At 38.4% G+C, this 25,663-nt stretch overlaps 1 protein-coding gene across 1 annotated transcript in view; it reads left to right on the forward strand.

The window, feature by feature from the left end:
- Nucleotides 1-2,907: 2,907 nt before the first annotated feature.
- Nucleotides 2,908-25,663, forward strand: part of nexmifb (neurite extension and migration factor b) — a 57,411-nt gene continuing 34,655 nt past the window's right edge. Inside the window, exon 1 of the mRNA XM_027135555.2 lies at nucleotides 2,908-3,350. The gene's annotated coding sequence lies outside the window, so the exon portion shown is untranslated. The remainder of the gene's footprint in view (nucleotides 3,351-25,663) is intronic.

The raw sequence follows: 25,663 nt of genomic DNA on the forward strand, positions 1-25,663 counted from the left end.
TAATCAGATAATTTACTTAAATAGTATTCATTTGTTGGTCTTTTTACGGAGTAGTTTTGCTGAGTCATGTCTCCAGGTCCCCTGATTTGATTCAGAATGAACTTTCTGTATGGAGTATTACAGGTTCTCTGATTTCCTCCCAAAACATGCTGATTGGAGACAATAAGTTTCCCCTAGATGTGTTTGTGTTTGCTGGCTCCAGTTCTACAGCAACCCTGACCAATATAAGGCAGTTAATGAAGATGAATGAATGAATAATTTCATTTATGGTTGAACTTCTTGTCAAAAAATTGTGCTTAGATACAAAAAAAGGGTGACTATTTTTATTTGCTAGAAAATAAATATTAATAATAAATAAATATTTGGTTCCTAAATATTGACTATAAATAGGTGCATAACATTTTCTTTTAGGAAATATTATTAAAAAAAAAGTTTCATTAGTTCCACAATACACCCAAGAACAAAGAAGAACACAGATAAAAGCAGCACATACCTAGACAAGGACCAGACTAGTATCTGGATTATAATTAAAACATGAATGCACTATTATGAGCATGCTAATATTGATTAAAAAGAAGAAAACTTTATAAACCCTAGTCCCTTAATGTCCCAGTGTCAGAGCTCATATTAAAATAATCTACAGTAGTGCTTTAAAATATCATTTATAAACATAATTAGACCGTTATATGAATACATTTGAGTGATTTTAAGAGAAGGAAAATGGTCAGTAACTATTATTGTACAAAGAAAGGCCATTAGCAACAAAGCAGCAGTCCTATTAAAATTGCACAGCCTTTTTTAGATATATTTCACATAGCTAGGCAAAGGTGTTGAACATGGAAATCTAAAATCTTGTCCACAAGGCAGTGCGGCTTGTTTCAAGCAGTCCTGGGAATTGATAACCTTATTAAAACTAGCTCCCTTACGAAAATTAGTAAGGAAAGTACAGAAATATGCCACTGACTGTGTTATACCCAGTTTGATAGAAATTGATTGTTGGAAAATGGAGGTTTTATTGAGGATTTCTTTTTTTTTTAGGTAGCTTGTGTCATACTAGAGTTTAAGACAGATGTTGAAGATTTACACATGTGGACAAAATTGTTGGTACCCTTCGGTCAATGAAAGAAAAACTCACAATGGTCACAGAAAAAAACTTTAACCTGACAAAAGTAATAATAAATAAAAATTCTTTGAATGTTAACCAATGAAAGTCAGACATTGCTTTTCAACCATGCTTCAACGGAATTATTTAAAAAAAAAAAAAAACTCCCAGAAGCTTTGTGGCTTTTCAACATGTAGTTTGGCATATTCCAGTCTAGCTTTTTTATGATTTGTTTTCAACAATGGTGTCCTCCTTGGTCATCTCCCATGTAGTCCATGTTGGCTCAAACAACGATGGATGGTGCGATCCGACACTGATGTTCCTTCAGCATGAAGTTCACCTTGGATCTCTTTAGAAGTCTTTCTGGGCTCTTTATTTACCATTCAGATTATATGTCTATTTGATTTGTCATCAATTTTCCTCCTGTGGCCACGTCCAGGGAGGTTGGCTACAGTCCCATGGATCTTAAATTTCTGAATAATATGTGCAACTGTAGTCACAGGAACATCTAGCTGCTTGGAGATGGTCTTATAGCCTTTACCTTTATCATGCTTGATCTATAATTTTCTTTCTAATCTCCTGAGACAACTTTTTCCTTCGCTTCCTCTGGTCCATGTTGAGTGTGGTACACACCATGTCACCAGACAACACAGTGACTATCTGGAGCCCTATATATAGCCCCCCCCCCCCCTCACAAGATTGTAGACACCTGTGATGCAAATTAGTGGACACACCTTGAATTAACATGTCCCATTGGTCTTTTCTAGGGGTACCATCATTTTTGTCTAGGCCTGTTCCATGAGTTTATTTTAATATTTTTATATAATATTTTATTTAATTATTTTTAGAATTCCATTGAAGCATGGTTGAAAAGCAATGTCCGACTTTCATTGGTTAACATTCATAGAATTTTTATCTATTATTACTTTTGTCAGATTAAAGTTTTTTCTGTGACCATTGTGAGTTTCTGCCCACTGAACTGGATGCCAGCGTTGGCATCTGCTATACATTCCTGCTCACCACGATTGTAAAGAGTGGTTATTTGAGTTACCGTAGCCTTCCTGTCAGCTCAAATCACTCTTCTCCGACTTATCTCGAAGCATGTCCTTCTTCTTATCTCGTGCCAGCAACCATGCCTTTCCTTGGGATGCCTTCACTTGGAAACATGGACACAGTGTACCGATGACACCCTGGACGGAAAGCCAAACTATCGCTGGGCACACACACATTCACACACCAATTCTCACAGTACAGATAATGTACTGTATAGATGTTACTCAAAATGCAATGCATATATTTGAACTGGAGGAAAAAACTGGAGTGCTCAGAGGAAACCCTTGAAACAGGGAAGCACATGCACATGACATAAGTACTAACCACTAACGCCCTGAATTATTATTATTATTATTATTATTATTATTATTATTATTATTATTATTATTATTATTATTATTATTATTGCTGCTATTATTATTATTATTATTATTATTATTATTATTATTGTTATTGATATTATTATTGTTATTATTATTATTATTATTATTATTATTATTATTATTAATAATATTGCTGTTATTATTATTATTATTATTATTATTATTATTATTATTATTACTACTACTACTACTACTACTACTACTACTACTACTACTACTACTACTACTATTATCATTATTATTACACTTCTTGTTGTGGTAATTGTTGTTGGTCAGCTGCTGTGACCTAATTTTATTTATTTTATTTTGTAAGCCACACCGGTAAGGGGGCAAAGAAGGAACGGTGAGTTAACGAGTGCGCGTGCGAGCAGAGCAGGTGGGGGGAGAGAGAGGAGAGGAAGGGAAGAGGAGGAGAGGAGAGGTCCAGCTGCAGAGAGAGAGAGAGAGAGAGAGAGAGAGAGAGAGAGAGAGAGAGAGAGACGACTTGATACGACAATGGAAGCAGCCTCGAGCACCCGGTAGAAGACGAAGAGAAGGCGAGGAGAAAACGAAAAGCACGCACGAGGGAGGCTTGTAATATCGAGGGATTAAGACTCGGCTCGCCGCGGACTTCTGTTCTAAAATGGAGCAGTGAGATTTGGGGGAAACGAGGCTCTGTCTCCATCACTGAGAGGCGCGTCCACCTGCTACGAGCCGAGGCCCGGAAAAAAGAGAAGAAAACATGGAGAAGTGGTTGTGCTGAAGGGGGAAAACGTTTATCCGACCGGCCCGAGCTTTGATTTTTGCCAAGCGAAGCGACATCTCAGTCAGAGGTAAGAGGACAAAAACCTTGTCAACTTCACGCGCTTACATTCCACTTCCGCTCCCGGACATAAACACGCGTGCATTTGATCTCGCGCATCCATAAACACAGGTATACAGAAGGGCTGCATGTGGACCAGGAGCGAAAATCATATACTGTATGCATAAGAGTTGAATAAACCCCAGAATGAATGGGCAAGAAAGGCAGAGTGTGTATGTGTGTACGTGTGTAGGATGACTTGACAAGGCTTTGCCAGGACAATCTGTGCCCTTAAAAGATTTTATACCGGAGCAGCACAGAAACATTTATATTCCATTGCAATCCAGACTCTCTTAGCATAGATCTTACAAATTAAAACGATGAAGAAATATGGAATAGAATCTCATTAGTATTAGAGATGTGACTCTTTAAAAAAAAAAAGTCATCTGTCTTTTGCTTTGTCTGTGATTCAGTTTTCTGGCCACTATATTTGGACATGTCTGATTAGGCAGCAATAGTGAGCAACATCACAAATCCCAAACCTACTACTTTGTCCTAAATGGTGTTTTACACTTTCCGGTGTGTGTTAAAACTATGCAAAAGGCCTTGGATTGGATGCAGCGTCAAGTGATACTGAAGATAGTATTATATCACTCTCGGTCTGTTTTGTTCACAGGCTGACTCACAAGTCCATCAATGGGACAGTCTTTCTTTTTTTTCCTCAGGATTTAGTCATGTGCACTTGTTTGTTTTCACTGTGGTCATCATAACAATGTTCGTCTGGACAGTGGCTATGAATATGAATTCATTTAGAGGTTGACCAGATGGCAAAATCAAATGGTGGTTGAACCAGGAGCTCGGCTGTGCTGCACAATGTGTAAAAGAGAGAAACACGCTTATGTAAATAAAGAATAAGGCTGGCGCTGCACCCAGCAAGAGCATCTCACTGATTCACCATTACATCAATTTTTGGTTGATATGCCTTAGCAAAAGCTAGACTTTTGTTATAATCAAATCTATTTGTTGCCTTGGATCGATAATAAAGATAACATTTTTGGGGCTTCAATTCAGTCTTCAGCATTGATTCTTTGTGAAATTTCCTGCTAATATTGATTTAACATACTATACATTGGACGAGCCCTGCATGGCGGGTAGGCTTTTAGCAATGATTGTGCGTCTTTTATTAGACTATTGAATATAGACCTGCCGTACCAATTAGGGCCTTCTTGAAGACATGCTGTGCCTCTTGTGCTCCTTCGTACAGGATGTCTTATTTCAATTCTACTTTTATCATTGCGTTTTGTTTTTCTTTCCCCATTCTGTAATAGAACAGCTCACAACCTTGTTTTGCTGTACGTGCGTCCTCACGGCTGAGGATGTACGTTATCCTTTACAGAAAGTTGTTCAAAAGACCTTGGCCTAAGGCATTGCTTTATAGTCTGCTATACGTTGGAATAAGGAAAAAAATCTATACGTTGCAATAAGAAAAAAATTCTTATTACTTATTAGATAAAAGCAAAAACGAATAATTTTTTATCCCACACGTGATGACTCGCTTATTCCCATTCAGAACAATAAGCTGTCGATTCACATTAGCGTAGTCTATTTACACAGGAGCAGTATATTTGTATCATAGCAACATTCAAAAATAAGATCAAGTTGTTAATTTAATTAGGAACAGTTTCAAGCTGTGGATTAAAACATTCATGTCTTCTGTCTCAAGTAATTTCATAAGACATTTTTATTTTTTTTTAATTGTTTGCCTTAGTTTCTTTCAACTTTTAATCATTTTCTATTTTCCAACCTTTAGCTAGTTCTTTTAATTCAATTAGCTTCTGGAGAGTGTGATGATTGCATGACGCCAGCCGCCAAACTGATGCACATGCGACGTGACAGGGCAGCTGAATACTCTCAGAGACTGCTGTGGCATTGTCTTACAACGCTTTTCTGTTAGAGCATTTGCAAACATTTCTTTTTTTCTTTTTTAAACATGATTTTTTTATTGATTAATCTTCTATTTTTACAAACTAAAAATATCCAACAGGATTCAGGTGAGCATTTTCCATACTTTCTCACACTTGTTTGTACTGACTACGCAAACATGCTCTTCTTGAAATATTTTTCTAAATGAAAATACAGTTTTGTATCATAGAAGGCATTTATGCTGGTAATTTAAGCTGAAACAGAGCAGGGTTTCATGAAAAATTGCAAATGTGACAGCTGTTATACAGACCGGGAAGCTCAGCATGGTACTGAACCTGAGACTATCTGTAGGAGGTGCTCTGAGTTCTGTTGTGTTTTGCTTGAGTGCTTGTATTATGTGCTTGTTCAGTAAGTAAAGTAAACTGCACGTGTTTAAGTTGATGATGACATCATTTTCCACAATACACGTGAACCGTGAGTGGCAGGGGAACGTTGTTGGCACAGAAGAGATGAGGTGCTCTGCCATGCAGAACAGTACCAAAATAATAAATCAAACAAAAAATAAACATGATGGGTCTTGTTGTGATCTTCATGTACACGTTGGTGATGACATAAGATGAATGCAAATTCACTGGGGTTCGAGTGAGTCAGAAAGCCGACCAACGCCGCAAGGGCTTCTGGGAACAATGACACAACATTTGGACCCTAGTAAACGTGCCCAGTGTGAACACCAGCATATAGTTGAGGAATAGTCGACTTCTGTGATAGTTCAGTTTGATCAAATTCCTTGTACACTGTGGTCTTGAAAAGCATGACTGAAATGTGACAATTGTTCATTTTTAACACTTAACCATTAAGGATTAGTTAAGTTTAGAAATACAACAATTTAAAGTGATTATTTTTTGGTTTGTTGTGACATTTCACTTCTACTATTTTTGACTAGTGCCACAGACCTTGAACAGATGACACACAGATTAGAACAAATGGTTGCCAAATCAGAGAAACTCTCCCCTTCATAAGCTCATGTCTCCAGACTTGTAGCAAGATGACTAGATGTTCAGCTCAGTAATGTACATAAATACATACGTGATTAGACAAAACACAATAGAGCATATGTTACAGAAGCCGTACTGTACTGGTTTATGTTTAGAAAACTGAATTTACTGAAATATGACTTTTTCTTTCATACATGATTCAGTATTTTATTAAAGTCCACCGTTTGATCTGCAACCAGACTGCAGTTTTCCAGTTGATGAGCACTGATATATGACATATGTCATTACAGGCTATAGGTTCACACACAGCATCGTTCTGCTTTGATTCCATTGTGTCTGTGTTGGATATGGAGCCTCTCCCATGCTGTGTCAGGAGTAGGCAAGCACTAAAACGTTTTTAAGTGGGTCACGGATGTTGGTAAAAATGCTGACGACGGCTTTCCTGACAGGGTTTCTGTCTCATGCACTATTACAAATGAGAGCCCTATTGCACCCTCAACCCCCCATGCTAATACATAAGCTTTGTGCCCTCTCCTAAACACTCCCTCCCCCTACAAGGGCTTCTGAAGCGTTCTGTAATTACACAGAGGTGAGATCCAGGGGAGTTTTGCTCAACGTCTTGATTGCATTTCATTTCCGCGTGCACTCTGCCTTCCAGACTTACTCGTGCTTGCTTCCTTATTTTCTTATATTCAGCATTTTTCTTCTCGCTGGGTTTTAGCACACTTTAATTCAAGCTGCAGCAGAATGGTAGATTTTTTTAATTCTTTTTTTTTTTAACACAGACAGCATGTTTGTGATTGACCAAGGCTTAATGTAAACAGCATTATTATTACAATGATGATACTGAGCTTGCATGTCGGTCATTGTTCAGTGTTCTAGCAGCTGCCGCAGTGTAAGTGCTCCTTTCAGTCGAGACGTAGCTTTACACCGTTACAGACAAGCAGACAAGCAAAGTGCACATGGCACAGACTACCGTGCAAATACCTCAGTTTCCCCTCACATCCCTGACATTCAACAGCTCTCTTATTAAACACCTCACATACCACCCGGTGTCTCTTCATGAAAAGCTCGATTCTTCTTTTATTTTCCAATAAAATAAATAGGACTGCAGTAAGTTTAGTCTACAACTGGATAAGCAGCACTATTTAGGCAGAGTGACTTTCGAGCCTTTTTCTTTTTGAGTGTCAAGCCAGCATTTTCATCTCCGTGTGAGTAGTGCACAGATTTTACACCGCATGTAAATTACTCTACTTTAGTGGTTGTGGTCAAGAGCTCCTTGATAAAATTATGGCCCCATCATGTGACGCTCCATCGATGCTAGCGGTGAAATGACTCAGCTGTGGATGATTGCAGGTGCAGAGGCATGGATTATATCTCTGAAAGGCAAAGAGAGTGATAAGCATGTTAAAACTTACGGACATATTTCTCGTCAGCTTGTTACGTTGTGTTTTTTTTCTTGGTTTAGATGCCACGTCTTGTGTTCTGTAGATTTGAAAATGGTTTGTAATTATTTTTCCATTCACCTCTTTGACAACTTACAAAAAGGAGAAAATTAGCCTTTGTTAGCAGGCTTTGACTAGGTGGTAAGTGCACGTCCCCCTTAATGGGCATTGTAAGGATTGGGAGTGCAACTCAGATAGGGGGGTTCATTCCCTCTGGATCAGCAATGGGCAGGTCCCATGTGAGAGAGAAAACTGGGACCTGCCCAGGACTCGAGAATGACAGGAGCTCCTTTGTGCGCTCAGACCCTTCATGCTGCAAAGCTCTTGTTTCAGGCTTTGGCACGGGGGCCAAAGAGGCCGCTTTTTGCAACAGAGGGGACCAGAGAAGGGGCAAAGGGACGTTGTTAGGATGTTTCCTGCACTTCTCATTCTTTTATGGAAAAAGGTGGTTTTGTCCTTGCAGAATAGTTACAGCTCAACAGAAATCTGCAGGCAGGAAGTAGGAGGGCATTTCATTTGTTTAGATGCTGTGATGACACGTCTGCTGGGGTATATTTCATGGAATCATGAAAAGAAAAAAAAAGAAACCGGTCTCATTAATATCGCCTTTGTTGTGTCCAGTTTGTTTTTCCTTTCAGCTCTTATCTCACAGAATAAACCTGGGACATATTTGAGAAATATTCAGAAATACATGCATCACTTATTAATAATTATGTAACACTCAACACAACATATTACTACAATTCATTTTCTGTACCTTTTGCACTACTCTAGGTTCTTCCTTACTTCAAAAGCTGAAATGAAGAATCATGTCATTTCTTTATGCTTGCAAAATGCCACCTCAATGCCAACAGTGTCGAAAGCACTACACTTAAACATTTAAGCAATCATTTTATACATGCCGATTTTATGCTCAGTCTCACACACTCGAAAACCTTTACATAGACATGTTGTGAAAAGGATAGATTTTTTTTCTCTCTAAGTTTTAACATTCCTAATTAATTTATGCGTTATTACTGTGCTAATAAATGCACAAAATATAATTAGCCATACTAATGAATCAGTTCAGCTCCTGCAAGGCACTCACATATTGTTCGTGTTTAAACTCGAAATTATTTTAGTGTCGAGCAAATAATAAACTTATCGTTTGGGTGGAAGTTGCAGATCCGAGATTGGATTTTCGGTGAAGTTTATCACTTTGCCGTACGAGTCGGTCCTGTGTTAAAATAAAGTAATATCAAGTACAGTTTTATTCGTTCATTTATTTAATGAATAAGTAACAGCGATTAGGCACTCAGTGACATTATAGATAAAAGCCAATGACTCTACTTACTTTATTCTAATACCTTGAATTTATTATGCTAATTATTTCCTATGGGTAATGTTAAATAAACGCCTGACTGTTACAGTTGTTCACTATTGTATTTAATAATTATTTAAACAAATAAACGCAATGCATTCGGTTTTATTGTGTTGCTAAAAAAAAAGGAGCCATATTTTGAAAAAAAAAAAAACTGAGATTTTTTTAAATCTGTTTTTTTTTTGTTTTGTTACTAATATATGAAGTATTTATGTCAGGGATTCTCAGAGGCGATTGATGTGCAGACTTCTATTGTGCACGGTGTAAAAAATAACAACAAACAGTGAGTACAATCCAAAATAGCAAAACACACAAGCTACGAGCAAGCCTATGGAAGGCAAAGCAGCAAACAAAACCCGACATCAAGAGAAGCGTGACAAAGAAGTTGACAGAATCCAGATAGCAATTCGGCATAAGCGTGACAATTTATTTGAATGATTATTATAGAATTCGATGTCAATGGCCAGTAAGTTAAAAACAGTGCTGTGTGTCGACAACCAAAAAACCCCCAAAAAACCTGAATAATGATGTTACTATATACACTGATATTTTTGTCATAATGCTTAAGCTTGTTTTTAAAGGTTTTTTTTTTTTGAGGCAGAAAAGTATGCTCTTAGGCTCTGACAGCCTTATAGTTGTAGACATTCCTTTAATATCCTTCAGGACTCCCAGTATGTGTCACTATGAAGAAAATCAAACAGCTTTCAACTAAAGAGACAGAGAAGTTGATTATGAAGTCTGAATTGTTAAACAGAATTAGGAACTTGATAAAAAGTTTTAATAAGGTGGAAAAGTATTGTGACATGTATTGAACACTTTATGGAGTGTATATGAAGAATCACACGTGTATGATTCTGGATCATTAATGCTGTAGGGTGTGTAGTGGTTTACGTTCCAAAACATACCACATCGCAACACATGGCCGCTGATATGAAGTAACATTGAAAAGATATCAATTCACCTTTTAAAAGAGGCAAACAGTAACAGAAGAACAGTGTAATAAAGAAGATCTATAATATAAACCATTCCAGACAGCATGTGAGCTAGTCAGGGGCATCATCTGGGAGCAGTGTAGGAGAGCTGCACCACTCAGCTGTACGACTGGATCAGGACTGAAACTTTATTTTTAGCACTAACATGAACCCACATCTGAATCGCATTCTGTCATCATTGACATTAAACTCACCTACGATCGTGTCTGAGTTTACATTTCACACCATCTAACATTTTAAAATTTTCAGCTCCACCTTGTCTTTTCTTCCACTTTCAGTCTATGGAATTCAGTCTCGCTGTTTGTGTGAGGTAGATGTGAAAGAGGGTGCGTTTAAAGATAGGCAATGGAGCAGACCAGATTAATATTTGGAGGGGTTGGGGGTTGGGGGAGTAGATAAGAAGGGTTTTGAGGGAGACAAACAGCAATATCCATCCCTTCCCCACCAAGATGGGCCATGCTGGTGACTCACTTGCACAGAAGAAAAGGAGACAATATTATCATTACTGACATTATTATATATCTTATTATATACATGAATATATATATCTTTATGTAGCACCGGGCCGGCCCAGTTTGCCCAGCAGCCCACTGGGAGAACTCCTGGTGCTCCAGATGGCCAATCTGCCCCTTGATTTTCAGAGAAATACCAGGATAATTTAGATCCAAACCTGATCACCTTTGCCTGAAGGAACTTGGCAGTCTGTTGATGGATCTTGCAGCAAGATAACGACCGCAAACATCAAAATTAACAAAGAAATAGGTGTTGAACACAAAATCAATGGTAGACTCTAATAGGATTTAAAACCTATTAAAAACCCTGTGCTTGTAATTATACACAGCTGTTCACTTGCATATAAACAGTTATCGCTCTGTGCTGTTGAATTGTTGAATCTGATTGGTCGGAGAGTTTTGATTGATTTTCTTTTTTATAGTTCTCTCTTCGAGACAGATCACAGGTTTATATTAATGCAGTATTGTTTTTATAGCGATAGAATTCTCCACCCTATCGAAGAATAGTAATAAAGATATTTGTTAGAATTAAGTGTTGTTTTACGCAGTGAAAAACATGTCGTCAGCACTGTGGCTTTTTTTTTAGCACTTATCCCTCATACTTCCATGGCTTGATTCCTGCCTCTATCATGTGTGTGGAGTTTGCACGTTCTTCTTGTTCTCTCCAAAACATTGGGGGCTTTCGCTGTATGCCCTGGTTTCCTTCCCAGTCCAAAGACTTACTTTTTATACAATTTTTAAATTGTCTTCTAGTGTGTAAATGCAATAGTCTGGCATCCTGCCATGTGCCTCGAGTCTCCTGGGATAGTTTTCATGATCTCTGAGACCCAGTAGGATAAACAGTGTAGAGAACGGGTGGATGGGTGGATTTAAAATGTGTAAGTGGTGTTCTGCTGAAACTTACTGTAGGAAATATTTAGGTTAACGTATATGACAAGACTTCAGTGTCAGCGCTTTGATCTAAAGCTGCTCCTTTAAGCTTTCCTTGAACGCTTCTGGACAGAGGATTTTCACTTATGGTACTCGGTTATGTAACAAGCTGCATTTTTTCCTTTTTAGCTGAAGAGAGAGAGAGAGAGAGAGAGAGAGAGAGAGACCTACTTTTTACAGATTTTATAATGAAAGTGATAATTCAGAATTAACTTGCTCCATACAGTAGATTTTCCACCTCAGTTAGATATAACTATTAATGGATAAAAAATATGAGAATTTCAGAAGCAGGTTTTTGGCATTGGTTCATCACTTCAGCTAGTATTGCCCCGTCATAGTCTTCTTTTCTGTCTGAAACGATATGGTGTAAGTGCATGGTGATGCCACGTTCATTCAACATCAGTGTGCACTTATTTCTGGTGGATTAAGAGTCTATTCCTGGGTGTGAGGCAGGAATACACCCTGGATGAAACACCATGGATCCATACACAAATTCAGCATAGCCAGTCCACTGTGTGAAATGTTTTAGGTTCTTGGACGAAACCAGAGTAAATCTATCTGGACATGTGGAGAACATGTGAAACAGCAACCGTCAGGATTGAACTCAAAGGCTGTGAGGTTGCAATTCTACCCTCTGTGCCATGTGTTGGACCAGTAATGGTTATATAACAGTTGTTGTGGAGCATAACATGCACTGTACTGTATTTTGTTCATTTAGTCAAGGCCACTGTGCATTTTTGCAGTCATAGTTAGCTAACTAGGGCTACAGCCTTGGCCCTGATTGTATTTGGTAAAAGTCTCACATGGATTCCTGCTCTAACTAGTCACAACATTTCAAATGTGGAAAGATTTGAAAGAAGATGTATTTATTAGTACACTTGGAAGAAATGTAATTGAAATCAACCTTAACTGACGCATTTATTGTGCTATGGTAATCAAAGTCAAACGCCACCTGCAAGTTCTTCCCAGCTTCCCAGCTCTATTGCCTTCATGCGTTTTCAGCTCTGAAGTTTTTCCAGTATGGCCAAAGAGAGATTGTGGGCACTCTGCATTATAGCTGTCAGGTACATTGTAGTAGTATTACATATGATTTATTCATGGTGTTTAGCTCCGATTTTTTCTTCTGCACATCACTTTGCAAGTAAAGCTTTTCAATGATCTTGAGATGTTCTGATCTTTTTTTGGAAGGTTTTTCAGATTCGCATAAAATCACTCTATGTGGACATATCCAAACTTTGCTTGTAATTAAATATCAGAACATAAATATCACAACCATGCAAATATCTCATTAAAACTGGCACAGGAGAGCTAACATTATGCATTATGCTAATTTTGGTCCGTTAGATTTTGTCGTTTTTTTTTTTTGGTTGGAATATTTTTCTGATACATGCCACAGATGCGCAGATGGTAATGTATGTCGTGGATGCAAACATGGGGGAGGAATCTCGCTAAATGAATTTATTTCTCCGGCGAACAAGGATGAGTCATGATTCTTGAAAGGCGAGCCTTTTTATCACCCTAAACTCTCTCGCTGGAGTGTTTAAATGGGGACAGGGAGTGCGTGATTAACGAGATTAAGCTCAGAAAGCTTTCACCTGTTTGCCGACACACTGTCTTCTCCAGAAACCTCGAGCGGCCTGGCAAAGCATGGATGAAATCAGTATGCGTCGCCACATTGGGACCTGTCAGGGTTTTACTGTCAAGGCCTGTACGGTCAGATTATAATTATTTTTTTTTCCTTCCTATTTCTTCTTACGTTTACTGACGAGAAAGGAAGCATAAAGTTTCTAAAAACATCGATATCAGCCCACCTCGTTCATTATTCCATTAAAATGTTTTATCAGGTTATCCTTTGGCATGGACGATTAATTTTCCCGTCAGAATTAATTTGCTTTTTTTGAAAGTCCTTGATCAATCTGTGGGATATGAAATTCCAAATACAATATTTATTAGTTGGTTACTTACTATAGGTTACCTTGTATTCTGGTTGTTGTTGTTTTTTTCTGTAGTTTTTTTTTTTAGGCTGCACAATCACAGAACTAATTAATTGTGCCAAGACAAATGCCAGCCAAAATGACTGCTAGAAAGGAAAATACATACGGCATGTGTACATTATTATTTTATATTCCACTCATGTCTTGATGTATGTCCTTGCCCTCGGATGACAAGTCACAGTTTGACATGTTTCAACACCTCCAGGCATTTATTCAGGAGTAACACATATGGGACAAGGCTGAGTAGAAAAACAGCCCCTTCCCACCCCCTAAAGAAACGATCCAGTGGAGAAATGATCCAATAGAGAACACCCTCTCGTTCTTTTCCTTGTTTGTGAGCTGCTTATAGAAAGCATTAAGCTGATGCACAGAGCGCTCACCTTTTTAATATCCCTTTTAGCAGGAACTGAAAGACCCATAATTCAGTGGTTCATCAGCAAAATATGTAAAAAAAAAAGCCTGGTGCCTGTGTAGCAGTTAAGCAAGAAAGAGAGAGATGTGAGACAGGAGAGGATGTAAAAATGGGTGTGTGAGCACAGGGAGATGGCCTTTAGCTTTAATCTTTAGCACATGAAAGAGAGGGAAGACACATTGAGCTCTGGGGATTTGGAAGATCCCCACAGCTCCAGGTTCTGTTAATGAATGTAGTCCGTTTATTGCAATGGACTGATAACCTTGCTTGGCAGGATTCAGAGTTTTTTCCTAGCACCTGGCAAGCGCACACACTCGATTAGTGACAGGGCCACCTCTTCTGGGTGGGCAGATTGTTTTTTTGGAAGCAGTAACGGATTAATAATATCAAAAATAAACTAAATCCCGTTGTCCTCATTGTTTGCAGCTTCGAAAAGGAGTTTTTTGATCCATCAGAAATGATTCATATTTGGACCACATGATTCACGTGCCACTGAAGGAAATAATTAGCTTGGCAAATCTTGCTACATTTCTCACTGCTAGTAGGTGTGGCATTTGACTGCAATGCAAGCTACATAGAGCAAAATAAATCTATTTTTGACACAAATTATTTCCTAAATGGCTCAGACGACTTCCATTTTGATGCTTCCTGGATGTGGGATTGAGTTGTCAAGTTGACAAATTTAAGAAATAATATTACGTTTCTCAGGAAAACAAAATATGATTTATAGTAAATGAATTTAAACACGCTTCTTTGTTCTAGATGTAGGATGAACATGATAAATTCTCATGAGGAGTTTGGCGCTGATGGAAACTATAGTTATGGTATAAGATTTTTGATGGCTACATTCTGTGTGGTCAAATACTGTAGTGCAGTGGCAATGTGCCTGCTGACATACATGAGCATTGTGGGTTTGATTCTCAGGTGTGAGCTTGTTGTATGTATGAAAATGACCTCTGTTAACATTATTCAGTTCAATCATGTGGAACCGATGTGGTTGCCGTTCAGTCATGTTAGTCGTTTATTCAGACCTTAAAGTGGTTTCAAACGTTTTACAGACTACCTAATACAGACTGAAGCTTTATTATAAAATTCCTCCAGCCATGTTCCCCTGCCACTTCCATGCTGATGAGCTCCAGATCCCTCCAGAGACTCTGGCTTCCCCCGTCACTTTTTAAATCAATTACTTTTCCTTCACCTGTGTGTCACCCCGTTCTCCCTGGACTCTGGGTTGTGGCTCTCCAGCAGCAACCCTTTTTGTTCTGAGGCTTTTATATTTTTTTTGTCCTTTCCAGGGTGTTAGCAATGAATAATGAATCCTCCAGAGACCTAAATGTCCATGCTTGACTTGTAGTTAGCTATCGATTCCAATTTAATTCCTTCCTTTGAAAAGGCTATTTCCACATCTTCTTTAGGTCGACATATGGCCATATGACAACACATTTCACTTTATGCCTTGTATATTATGTACATAGATCGAAGCTGTTTTTGTATGAGTTAGGGAGGGGGTTGGTCCCCTAGGTGCGTTGACACAATGTAGCCTCTCCACATATGCCAAGGTGCTCTTGTCGAAGGGAATTAGCGTACATGTTCTTGATGGCTCCGTCTTATTTTAGCACACAGCAGGTAGGCGGATAGCTTGAACTGCGGAGGCTCTCTGTGCAACAAAGTCTGCGTCTAATTAGTTTGTCTAATTATGTCTTTGTGCTGGAAATTTCTCAAATTAGTGGTATCATGCAGAATGTGAGGATGCTCATTAAGAACTGTAAGGCTGTTGCATTGTTCCAACTGGGTCCCTGTTGGCTCTCGGTGGGGTCCATTTGGTCATGGACTTCCTCTGGGTTTACAATCCAAGATATTCAGTCACATTGCTGGACCTTTTATAGTGCCTATACATGAAGCAAACTGTGTTAGTGATTCATGGTGGATCACTCATTAGGATAGCAGAATAATAACAATATCCTAAGAATTTGTTATTGTCTATCGTTATTTAATTCGACTTTTTTTTTTTTTACATCACAGAACCTTTTCATATATCCTGTTGGGCACAAGGCAGATTTCTTCAAATCACTTGTACACTATATGGTAAAAAATTTGTGGACCCACCCCAACTTTCGTGCCTTGTTGAACACCTCATTCCTGTTTAATTCACCCTTTGCTGATGTAATATCCTTAATTCTTATGAGAAGGCTTTCTATTGGATTTTGGAACATGGCTTTGGGAATTCATTCATTCAGTCATAAGAGCATTAGTGAGGTCAGGGTGAGGAGGACTGGGGTTCAGTTGGTGTTCCAGTTTAACCCGAAGGTGTTCCAGTGGGGTTGCGGTCAGGGCTCAGTGCAGGACACTCAAACTTCAAACTTTGTGGCAACAATTTAGGAAAAACACATGGCTGTGATGATCAGGTGTCCAAAGTTTTTAAGCTATATAGTGTATTTACACAGCACTTTTGGCAAGTAATTGTCATTGTCACAGAGCTGTATTACAGAAATATGGATGGGGATCTACATCCCTAATGAGCATGCCAGAAGTGTCAGTGACAAGGAAAAACCCCCTTAGACGACATGAGGAACGGAACACATCCTCTTCGGTGTGACATTGCATAGTAGAATTTTTTTTTTTTTTTTTTTTTTTTAGTAGAATAGTTCATACACTTGGAAAAAGGATGAAATGTGTTAAAAAATATAGGCATGAGAATGACATATACAGTATTTCATCAGCAAATGTAGTGCACACACTTTCCTGCTCGCATGTTTTCACAAAGCAGCATGCACATGTGGAGCTCAGGGGCCTCTTGTTTCTCGGTGCGCTCCCTCTGCTGTGCGATGACTGCTGTTAACCCCCCTCACCCACCGTCCGTCCATCCAAAAGCACACAGTTATTGGTATTCAGACGGGCTGCTGGGATCCACACAGCCATTGTATATAGAGAGCGAATTCAGTAAGTCAATACGCTGGTTCATTAGAGCACTGAGTCACTGCGAGCTGCCTCATTTGTTTGTGTTTGTCCAATACTTGCTCTTAAGAAGCACCCGCTGCCCATTCATATGACAGTCCTGACGTACATAGATTGTAGCTGCCTTGCATTCTTGTCCTAGACATTTGAATCAGGATGAATTGATTGGGCTAGTTTCATGAACCTTGCATTTGCTGTGTGAATACTATAAAACTGTGTATACAGCAAGAAAACAAACCATTTAAAAACTGCATATGAAGAAAGCCATATACTGTATGGTGTCCATTTAGTGTGACTCCTGAACTGGAAGTCAGCAGCCGCTACAGTATATATGTCCTTCCCTTTAAAGCGGGAAAGACTATGTAACCTTGTGTTGAGTGCAGCAGGACTTACTTTAGTATGTTTCTTTAGTAAAATAGAAGAAAGGGTTGGTGGGAGAGGGTCTCGGTGTTGGCCTGCTCGTTTAACGGTCTTACATCCGTACACACTGTGTGTCTCGACCCTCATTATGGTTGCTTGGAAGAGCGTGTAAATTCGTTCATTTTAACCATAACTCCAAAGGGCAGCAGGATGGAGGCACCTAACCTTTGAAACCGCCAGAAGACATCAACCATACAAATAACTCATTAACCTTATCCACTTAATGAAATGACCTCCGTTTTCCCCTGCATTAGATTTGTTTAATTGGGCATTGCAGAACCTAAAATGGCAAGTTCTTTTTACGAGCCACTGTGAAAGTAGGAATTGGCACCTGCTTACCCCAACATCCGTCCCGCTTTGCTAGCGGAACGTTCAGAGGTTGTCTCTCAGCTCTGTTTGTGATCACAAAGAGTCATTGATTAAAGGGGGGGAGCTTAATAAGAAGGCACTTTTAATCACCTCACTCAGAGGCGCTATTGTCTTGAGGCAGCGCAAATAAACCTGCCAAACACCCCCAAAGTATATACGCTGATCCACGGATGCAGAAAGCCCTCTAGAAAGCTCCCACACAGACCGATCAATATGGTTGATTACGAAAGGGAAAAGAGCAGGGGCTTTGGCCTCATTTGTTCTCTTGAAGTATGGTTCTGCAGATATATTGCTTAGCTTAAAGCAGTCTGTCCTCGCTACAAACCCAACGACTGTTAAAATATAACAAATTTAAAGTAATCATCCACAACATGTTTCGACAAGGTTGAGTTTGCTAACGTATCAACACTTCTACACTTATAAAGTGCACGATTAGTATGTTATTGTGTGCCAGCAATGAAAGATTCATCAGTGGTAGGTTTCTGAAAGGTACTAGGATTAAATCATTCCTACTAATAGAGTCTCATTACCAGTTTGTTTGGTATAATCAAAAGCAGCAATCAGCGGAGAGTCAATATTCATGTTCATGTGCACATGGTGAAATATGTACTGCAGAAATTTGATACGTGCAGCGTTTATTTGTATTGTGTTGTACCACTGTGGAATAGTTGATAGTGACTGAGTGGTGTCAAAATATGGAAAATGCTCCACCTTGCTGCCTGGTATAACGTTTTATTTTCTTCCAAAGCCATACAGTGAATGGCAGCATTCCATGTGATGGGCTGCCAGTCCGACAGCAGTAGATAAACATACCAAAAAAATAGCAAATGACATGAAAGCACTGACGGTCTGCTTGTCTATGCTGATAATGAGAGCTGCCAATTTATTTCAAAGAGAGCATTCTTTCAAATGTATTAAGAACCAGTCAGAAAGGATGCATTACAGACACGATGATAGATATTTATAAAGTGCATGCTGGATGGAAGAAAAGCGTAATCAATTAAAATGAACCCAGTTATTAAAGAATTGGACTGGCCGGTCTGTTCGATTCATGCATCAAAAATAATCAGTGAAAGGCAAAAGCACATCAAAGACAATGTTGGAGCCAGTAGTCTAGCTACAGTGTCTTAAGGTTAGAAAAAAAAACATCTGAAATAATGCTACCTTTGAGAGATGTCCTTGGGGTGAATCCAGCTTAAAGGGTTTTTTTTTGGCAAAGGTTCTGGAATATGAAATAAATACTCTTTTGAGAATAGGATAGCTTTTGGCATAAATTATAAAATTTCACATCTGCACCATTCATCCATCCATCCATCCCATCCATCCATCCCATCCATCCATCCATCCATCCATACATACATAGATACATACATCCATACATCCATACATCCATATATACATACACAAAAAAACATAACAGGGTCTGAAGTACATGCCTATGCACAGTGCTATTTTTAAATAAAAAATACTAGATTAGATATATTCAGATCTTTACACCAGAATATAATAAATATATGGTGGACACAGTTACAACAACAACGAGGAATTTCGGTGTGTTAGATAGAGTTGTTTTTGGGTGAAGCAGCTGTTGGTTCCTCTGCAGGTCAGTGCTTGGAGTTGATGTGGATGGGTAATTATGAATGCTGCTGGTTTGAGATGGGGGGTTGGTGTTTCCCTCTCTCTACCCTTCTGCTGTATGCTGAAGAAACTAATGAACTGAGAATGTTGGAGTAGTCCATCTGTACCATTAACTAGCAGCTATCGCTGAATTTGTCATATAGTGCATGTCAGGAAAAAAGTGCAGACTTTGGAGTTATGAAACCTCGTCTGAGACAACAGAATACAGTATTTCACAATCCACAATAACGTGGTTCATGGAGTCATAAAAAACGCTCTTTTTAGTAGAAGTCTACTGCCTGTTACAGCTGATAAAGTTGGACAGCTAGATTCATTTGATAAATAGACTGTTTACTAGCATCAGATTTCATGTGCCAGAGCTGCCAGAGACGTGTGAGCTGTGGATCGGCGCAACGAGAGGAGACGCGAAGGAAAGATGAGGAACAGCATCCCATTGATCCCTCTCTGCAGCGTACACAGCAGGAGTTGTGCCAAGAGATTCTTCAGTCGCTGACAAACACACACACAGACACACTCACACTCACACTCACACGCACACACACAGACCACAGCGCAGTCTTTCACACGGGCCCACACACGGATTATTGGCACTTTTTTCCCTCCTTCCCTCATCACTGCCGGTTCAGTAGCAGCGGAGATGTTTGTAGTGGAATAGGTCTTCATACGTCATTTAACTGGTTGGTGTGAACTCTGCTCCCACTGGCTGAAAGAATTTGCGTGATAGTCTAGAAGTGCAAACCAGCCTAGGTCTATTCAATAAGCTTATTTTTTTGTGTTTAGTGTCCAGACTCTTAAGAATTACTGTGCAATCATTGTGCAACCTTTCGTCTCCCTCCCCCTTCCTGCACTGAGCCAAGTTCAATACCCTCCCTCTTTCCCTCCCTCCTGTCATTTGAAATGTTCCCTGCATAAATGGAGGCAGCTGCTTGAGCATAGACCAAGTGGAGAGAGGAAAGGCTGAATCACAATTAGTAAGGCTTTTCCTTTTTCGATGCGATAGCATCCCAAACCTAGGTATGCCATTCAAGCTAGACCATTGAGCCACAATGATTGAAACAATGACCAGATGTTAAGGTGTTTCTATCTTCTTCTATATATATAAATAAAAACACAGACTTGCTGTGTTTAGAAATCCTAACCCCTTTCTATGACTCAATATTTATAATTTGCACAAACTGAAGTGAAAGCTTTTTTTTTGCCATGAAATTTTAATGCAGCTCTTTGTATTTAGGTTGAACATTATGCGTTTTTTTTCCTTCCTGTAATTTGCAAACCTCAAGGCAGTTTTGTGTCTCTTTTAAAACAGTGCAAGGACTGAAAACTAACACAATCCACTGCAGATGGCATTAATGGTGTTCGCCATATGGAAGCTAGTATTCTGGATATGTGTGTTTTTCAGTAAAGCTTTTACTGCAATGCCTGAATAAGGAACAGCTCTGATGGGTGTGTTTGCTATGTTCACTCTCTGTATCCTGCTTATTTCTTTAAAAGCAGTGGCCAGCATGAGGAAATACACAGTGACATACATCCAGTCGTTAGTGTCTGTCAGTCAAAGTGCCAGCAGCCTCAGTGGAGAAGATCATGATGAGACAGAAAGCCATGGCGATATGTCATGATTTAAAGAAGCCTAACAAGGTCAATGTGAAAGCAGTTAGCAAAATGGCTTTCAGAGCTTTTTGACATGGTGTCTGGAGACCTTGATGCCAGTTAAGTGTACGAGTCCTGCAGTTCATGCAAGTGCCCCATAGTGCTATATCCACCACCGGACCTCATTTAGGTTTGCAAGAATAGCATGTCTATAACTAGTGATGTCGGGTTAACAGCACAGTTTCGGACTTTATTTCATTAAATTTTTCAGGTTTATTTCCTGCTTGTTACTAGAAAATAGTAGCATTCAAGTCTAGTATCTTTTTGGGAATACTGATTTGTGGAAAGCTCTGCTCCATTGGTGTATTTAATGCATTTATGCCACAATAGTATGTTTGGAAAGCTGTTAGACCCACTGATAAGGGCACAGGTTAAATTGAATGTTTCTGTTTTTGTTGTGATATATAGTTATAAAATATCTCACATTCATTTACCAGCCACAGTGACATGGTTATGTAGTGGGCAGCATTATTGCCTCACAGCCCTGAGGTCCCTGATTTAATCCCGAGCATGGATTAGTGTCTCGTTCTGAGATTCTGTGTATGTTCTCCTCGTGTTCACATTGGTTTTACCGTATACCTTTTATCTCCCGAACATATGGCTGAGTTGAATTTCCCTTGTGAATGTGTATGTGCTCTGTGATGGAGTGGTGTGCCATTCAGGCAGAGGTGGGAAGTAACGGAGTAAAAATACTTCGTTACTGTACTTAAGTACATTTTTCTGGTATCAGTACTTTACTCCACTATTTATTTTTTGGACAACTTTTTACTTTTACTCATTACATTTTTACACAAATATCTGTACTTTTTACTTCTTACATTTTCAAAACGGACTCGTTACTTTTAGTATTATTTCTTCTCATGTAGCGCTGTTTCCAGCCTATCATCCTATCATTGTGCGGCTTTTTCCCCATGTGACTGGTGTACTGTATTATTTACTGGCTATCAGACATAGACTAAGGAATGGCTAATGTTAATTCAGAGGGAGTCACCGATGTTAAAATAACTAACAACGAGGACATTCCTGAACACACATGGCCATATATGAGGGAGATGTTTGAAATAATCGGCGTCAAAAAGGATTCCTGGCAAATGCGTTGCGAATTGTGTCAACCAGGGGCGGTTCTAGCCCTTTTTAGGGTGGCTTCAGCCCCCTGTCTGTAATCTCAGCCACCCTAAAACTATAAGGATAATTTTTACTTTCATAAATAAACAATAAAAATTATGTTAAAATGCAGGACATGTTGTTGATGGGAAAGAAAATTATTTATCAGTTTGATCCAAGAGCGATTTTTTTTTTTACTTTGCTTTTATTCCATACTTTTACACGCATGTGTTGTAGTCTTTCAAAAGTGCGTCATCAGCTGTCTGCTTTATTTGAACAGAAAAGCACAGGTACGCGCAGCGTGCACGCGCAGTCAGAGCTGGAGGCGTTTATCTATAACGTTAATCGGCGGAAAGACGCAAAGACGGCAACCAAAAGCAGTGAAATATCACTATTCTTATTACCAGAGTTGTCATATAATATATAATATAGAACTCTTCTTGTTTTAAATTCTCACTGAGGGCTAAAACCCCTAAAGATGAAATCCTAGAACCGCCCCTGGTGTCAATTAAAATTAATTTTGTCATTTGTAAAACATCACAATAATTTTGAGTTGGTTTCAAGGACAGAGCTGGAATCTCCCTACAGTTTGGGATATGGCCTTGGTGATACACTTGGTATACATTATATTTCCAAAAGTATTGGGTCATCTGACCTTTCCTGCTATATGTGGTTGTTTTCTGATCTCATCCCTACTGAACACCTTTGGGATGAATGTGAACGCTGACTCCACCCTACCTCACCTACATCAGTGCATGCATTTCATAACACTCTTGTGGCTGATGAACACAAATATCCATCAGCACACTCCAAAATTATATATACATACACACACACACACACACACACACACACACACACACATACACATATATATATATATATATATGATGTCCAGTTACCAGCATGACACTAAACAGGTAGTAGTAACAGCGACTTTTTACTTAAGTACATGTCAGAGCCCATACTTCTTTACTTTAACTTGAGTAAAAGAGTGTAGTTCTACTACACTACTTCTACTTTTACTGGAGTCTTTTAAAAAAATGAGTATCTGTACTTCTATTTGAGTAAAGGATGTGTGTACTTTTGCCACCTCTGCATTCAGGCTGTATTCCCACCTCACTCCCCGTGTTCCCATGATAAGCTCTCTATCCATTATGACCTTACCTGGTTAAAGCAGCTACTAAAGATGACTGAATGAAGTTCTTATTATCAAAATAAGTCAAAATGCAAAGCTACATATCAGTAGAGTTAGCAAATTTCTAGCTCTAAAATAGGGATGTACCGATACCACTTTTTCTCTTCCGATCCGATTCCGATACCAGAGTTTGACAGTATCGGCTGATTCCGATATCTGTGTTCTTTTCTACCTTTAAAACTAAAGAATGTATACAACTCGTTTAGTTATTAAGATTTATTTGTTTCTGGCAAAGAAATACAAAAATGCCCATTACTGTATGAAAAATGAAAACACAAGAAACCTTAAACGTATTAAAGCAGAAGCAAACAATACATTTAACTGGTATAATAATCTAAACCATATATACTGCAATTATTAAAGTAAGTTATTTTCTGAAGAAAAGGCAATATTTTAAAGTGAATCTTAAATTAGAACTCTTGAAACACAATGCAAAATGTATTAAACAGTAAACCCTGCACCCAAATGAGCGACATGTTTAACGCGCTGAGGTAAATGGAGACGGTGCCTGCTAAACTTGCCTGTCTGTCACAGGGGGTTGTGCAACATATTTCCTATAAAATTTATTATATTTATTTACATTAATGTAATTTAATATATGTGTGTTTTTCTTATAAGTTCAAGCAATAGTTAGTTAATTGATTATTCACCCACCACAGGCATGGGCGTCAGAAGTAAATAAAAAGTCCCACACACATATAATGGTTCTGACGCCCATGGATTTCAGGAAGCAGGAGCGTGGTCAATGTTAGAGGTAATACTGATTCAAAATATCAGATCGGTACGTTCCTACTCTAAATTTGCATAGACATGCATGCTGGCTAAATGTCACTCTTTGTCTGGGTTAGCTAGCTAATCTGTTTATTTGTCATTTGTTAGCTAGCGAATTTAAAAAAATGGGAGTAAGAGAAATTCTGTCATTTTTCAATCTTCATGAATGGATTCTGTTCTATACAATGATACACCAAATGAAATGACAGACGTTGACACAACGTTGATCTGGAAGTTGTTTAGATGAAACGTAATAAGCTGCTGCGATAGGAAAATCGTTCTTTTATGCAATAGATATTTCCAAAATTATCACGTTTTTGTCTAGTGAAACTTTGCTTCCGGTTTTCTTTAATGTTCCTTGTTTAGCACCATGGTGGAAGCATGACCAGGCGATGCTTTATGTTAATGGATTATAAATGTCTTATTTACATGTGTTTTAAAGAAGTCCATATCAGATGCATTTACACAGTTTCAAACTTACAGCGTTTTAGGATTACAGAGTAATTACAGAGAGACCTTATATACAATACTATAGTATACTTGGAAAGAGGTTAAGGCTTCTGAGTGATTGTGTTTATTGCACAGTTCCCTTCATCAAAGCTCTTACAAAGGTCTTAATCTGGTCTTAGATTGACAATATCTAATAGCTAGAAACTACAGATAGTTGAGGTATGATGTAGTAATGGATTACCACATCATTCCTTATGTCTTGTCCGTCCCCTGTATGTCCAGAAAAATGGACGATCCAGTAGCACAGGGTTGCTCAATGCACACAGAGTTAAGTGAAACAGTTAAGTGAAGCATATTTTTTATCTTAAAAATGTAATAATGTGAGAGAAAAAAGGAAACTACAGTATATTATTTTAAAAAGCAGCTAAAGATATTTTTCATTTTTGTTATTTACTTATTTACTGTTTTTATTTACTCTGATTCTGCATATTCTCATATCATTTCTTAATGATTTTTAGTTTATTATTATTGCTGCACATATTATATCTCAACATGATTCTTATTCTTATCTCCTTTATTGCCCTTTTGATTTTATTGAGCCACTCTGAGCTGCGTTTTATATATGAAAAATCCTTTTCATATAAAGATTCTTATAATGATTGCTAGTATTTCACCAGCTGGGAAAGAAATAGAGGATATAACACATACAAGGCCAGCATGGAGCTGAACGCTACAAAATATCAGTGCTAGCATACAGTTTAAATGTGCTCTGTACAAGGCTATCTCAAAGCTGACAATGTACAAAAACAAAGCTATTGCAAAGGAGAAAACCTACAAAAATTCAAGGCTTACAAAGGTTTTATATATATAACACACACTCATACACATTGTATATATATATATATAATATTATATATTTTGTACATACAGTATATACACAAACAGATTCAAAGCGAGCATGAAGCTGAAACTTCATCTGCTAATCAGAATACAGGCATGAAGCTGCAGCATCATTGTTACTGTTACTGTTTTTTTAATACTCTTCAAATGCTGTGATAATTCACCTTCTTTGTCATTGTCTCTTACTCTATTTTACTTCTGTAATGTCCAAACCATGTTGCAGACTAAAAGTAAGAAGGTGGTATAGCTTTACTTTCTGTACTTTAATTTGATTTGATTCTTGATTTGGCTCATCAAACTTCATGGTGGATTTTATTGAAAAAAAAACA

Source organism: Tachysurus fulvidraco, chromosome 17 (genome assembly GCF_022655615.1).
Source record: "Tachysurus fulvidraco isolate hzauxx_2018 chromosome 17, HZAU_PFXX_2.0, whole genome shotgun sequence".
Classification (NCBI taxonomy): domain Eukaryota; kingdom Metazoa; phylum Chordata; class Actinopteri; order Siluriformes; family Bagridae; genus Tachysurus; species Tachysurus fulvidraco.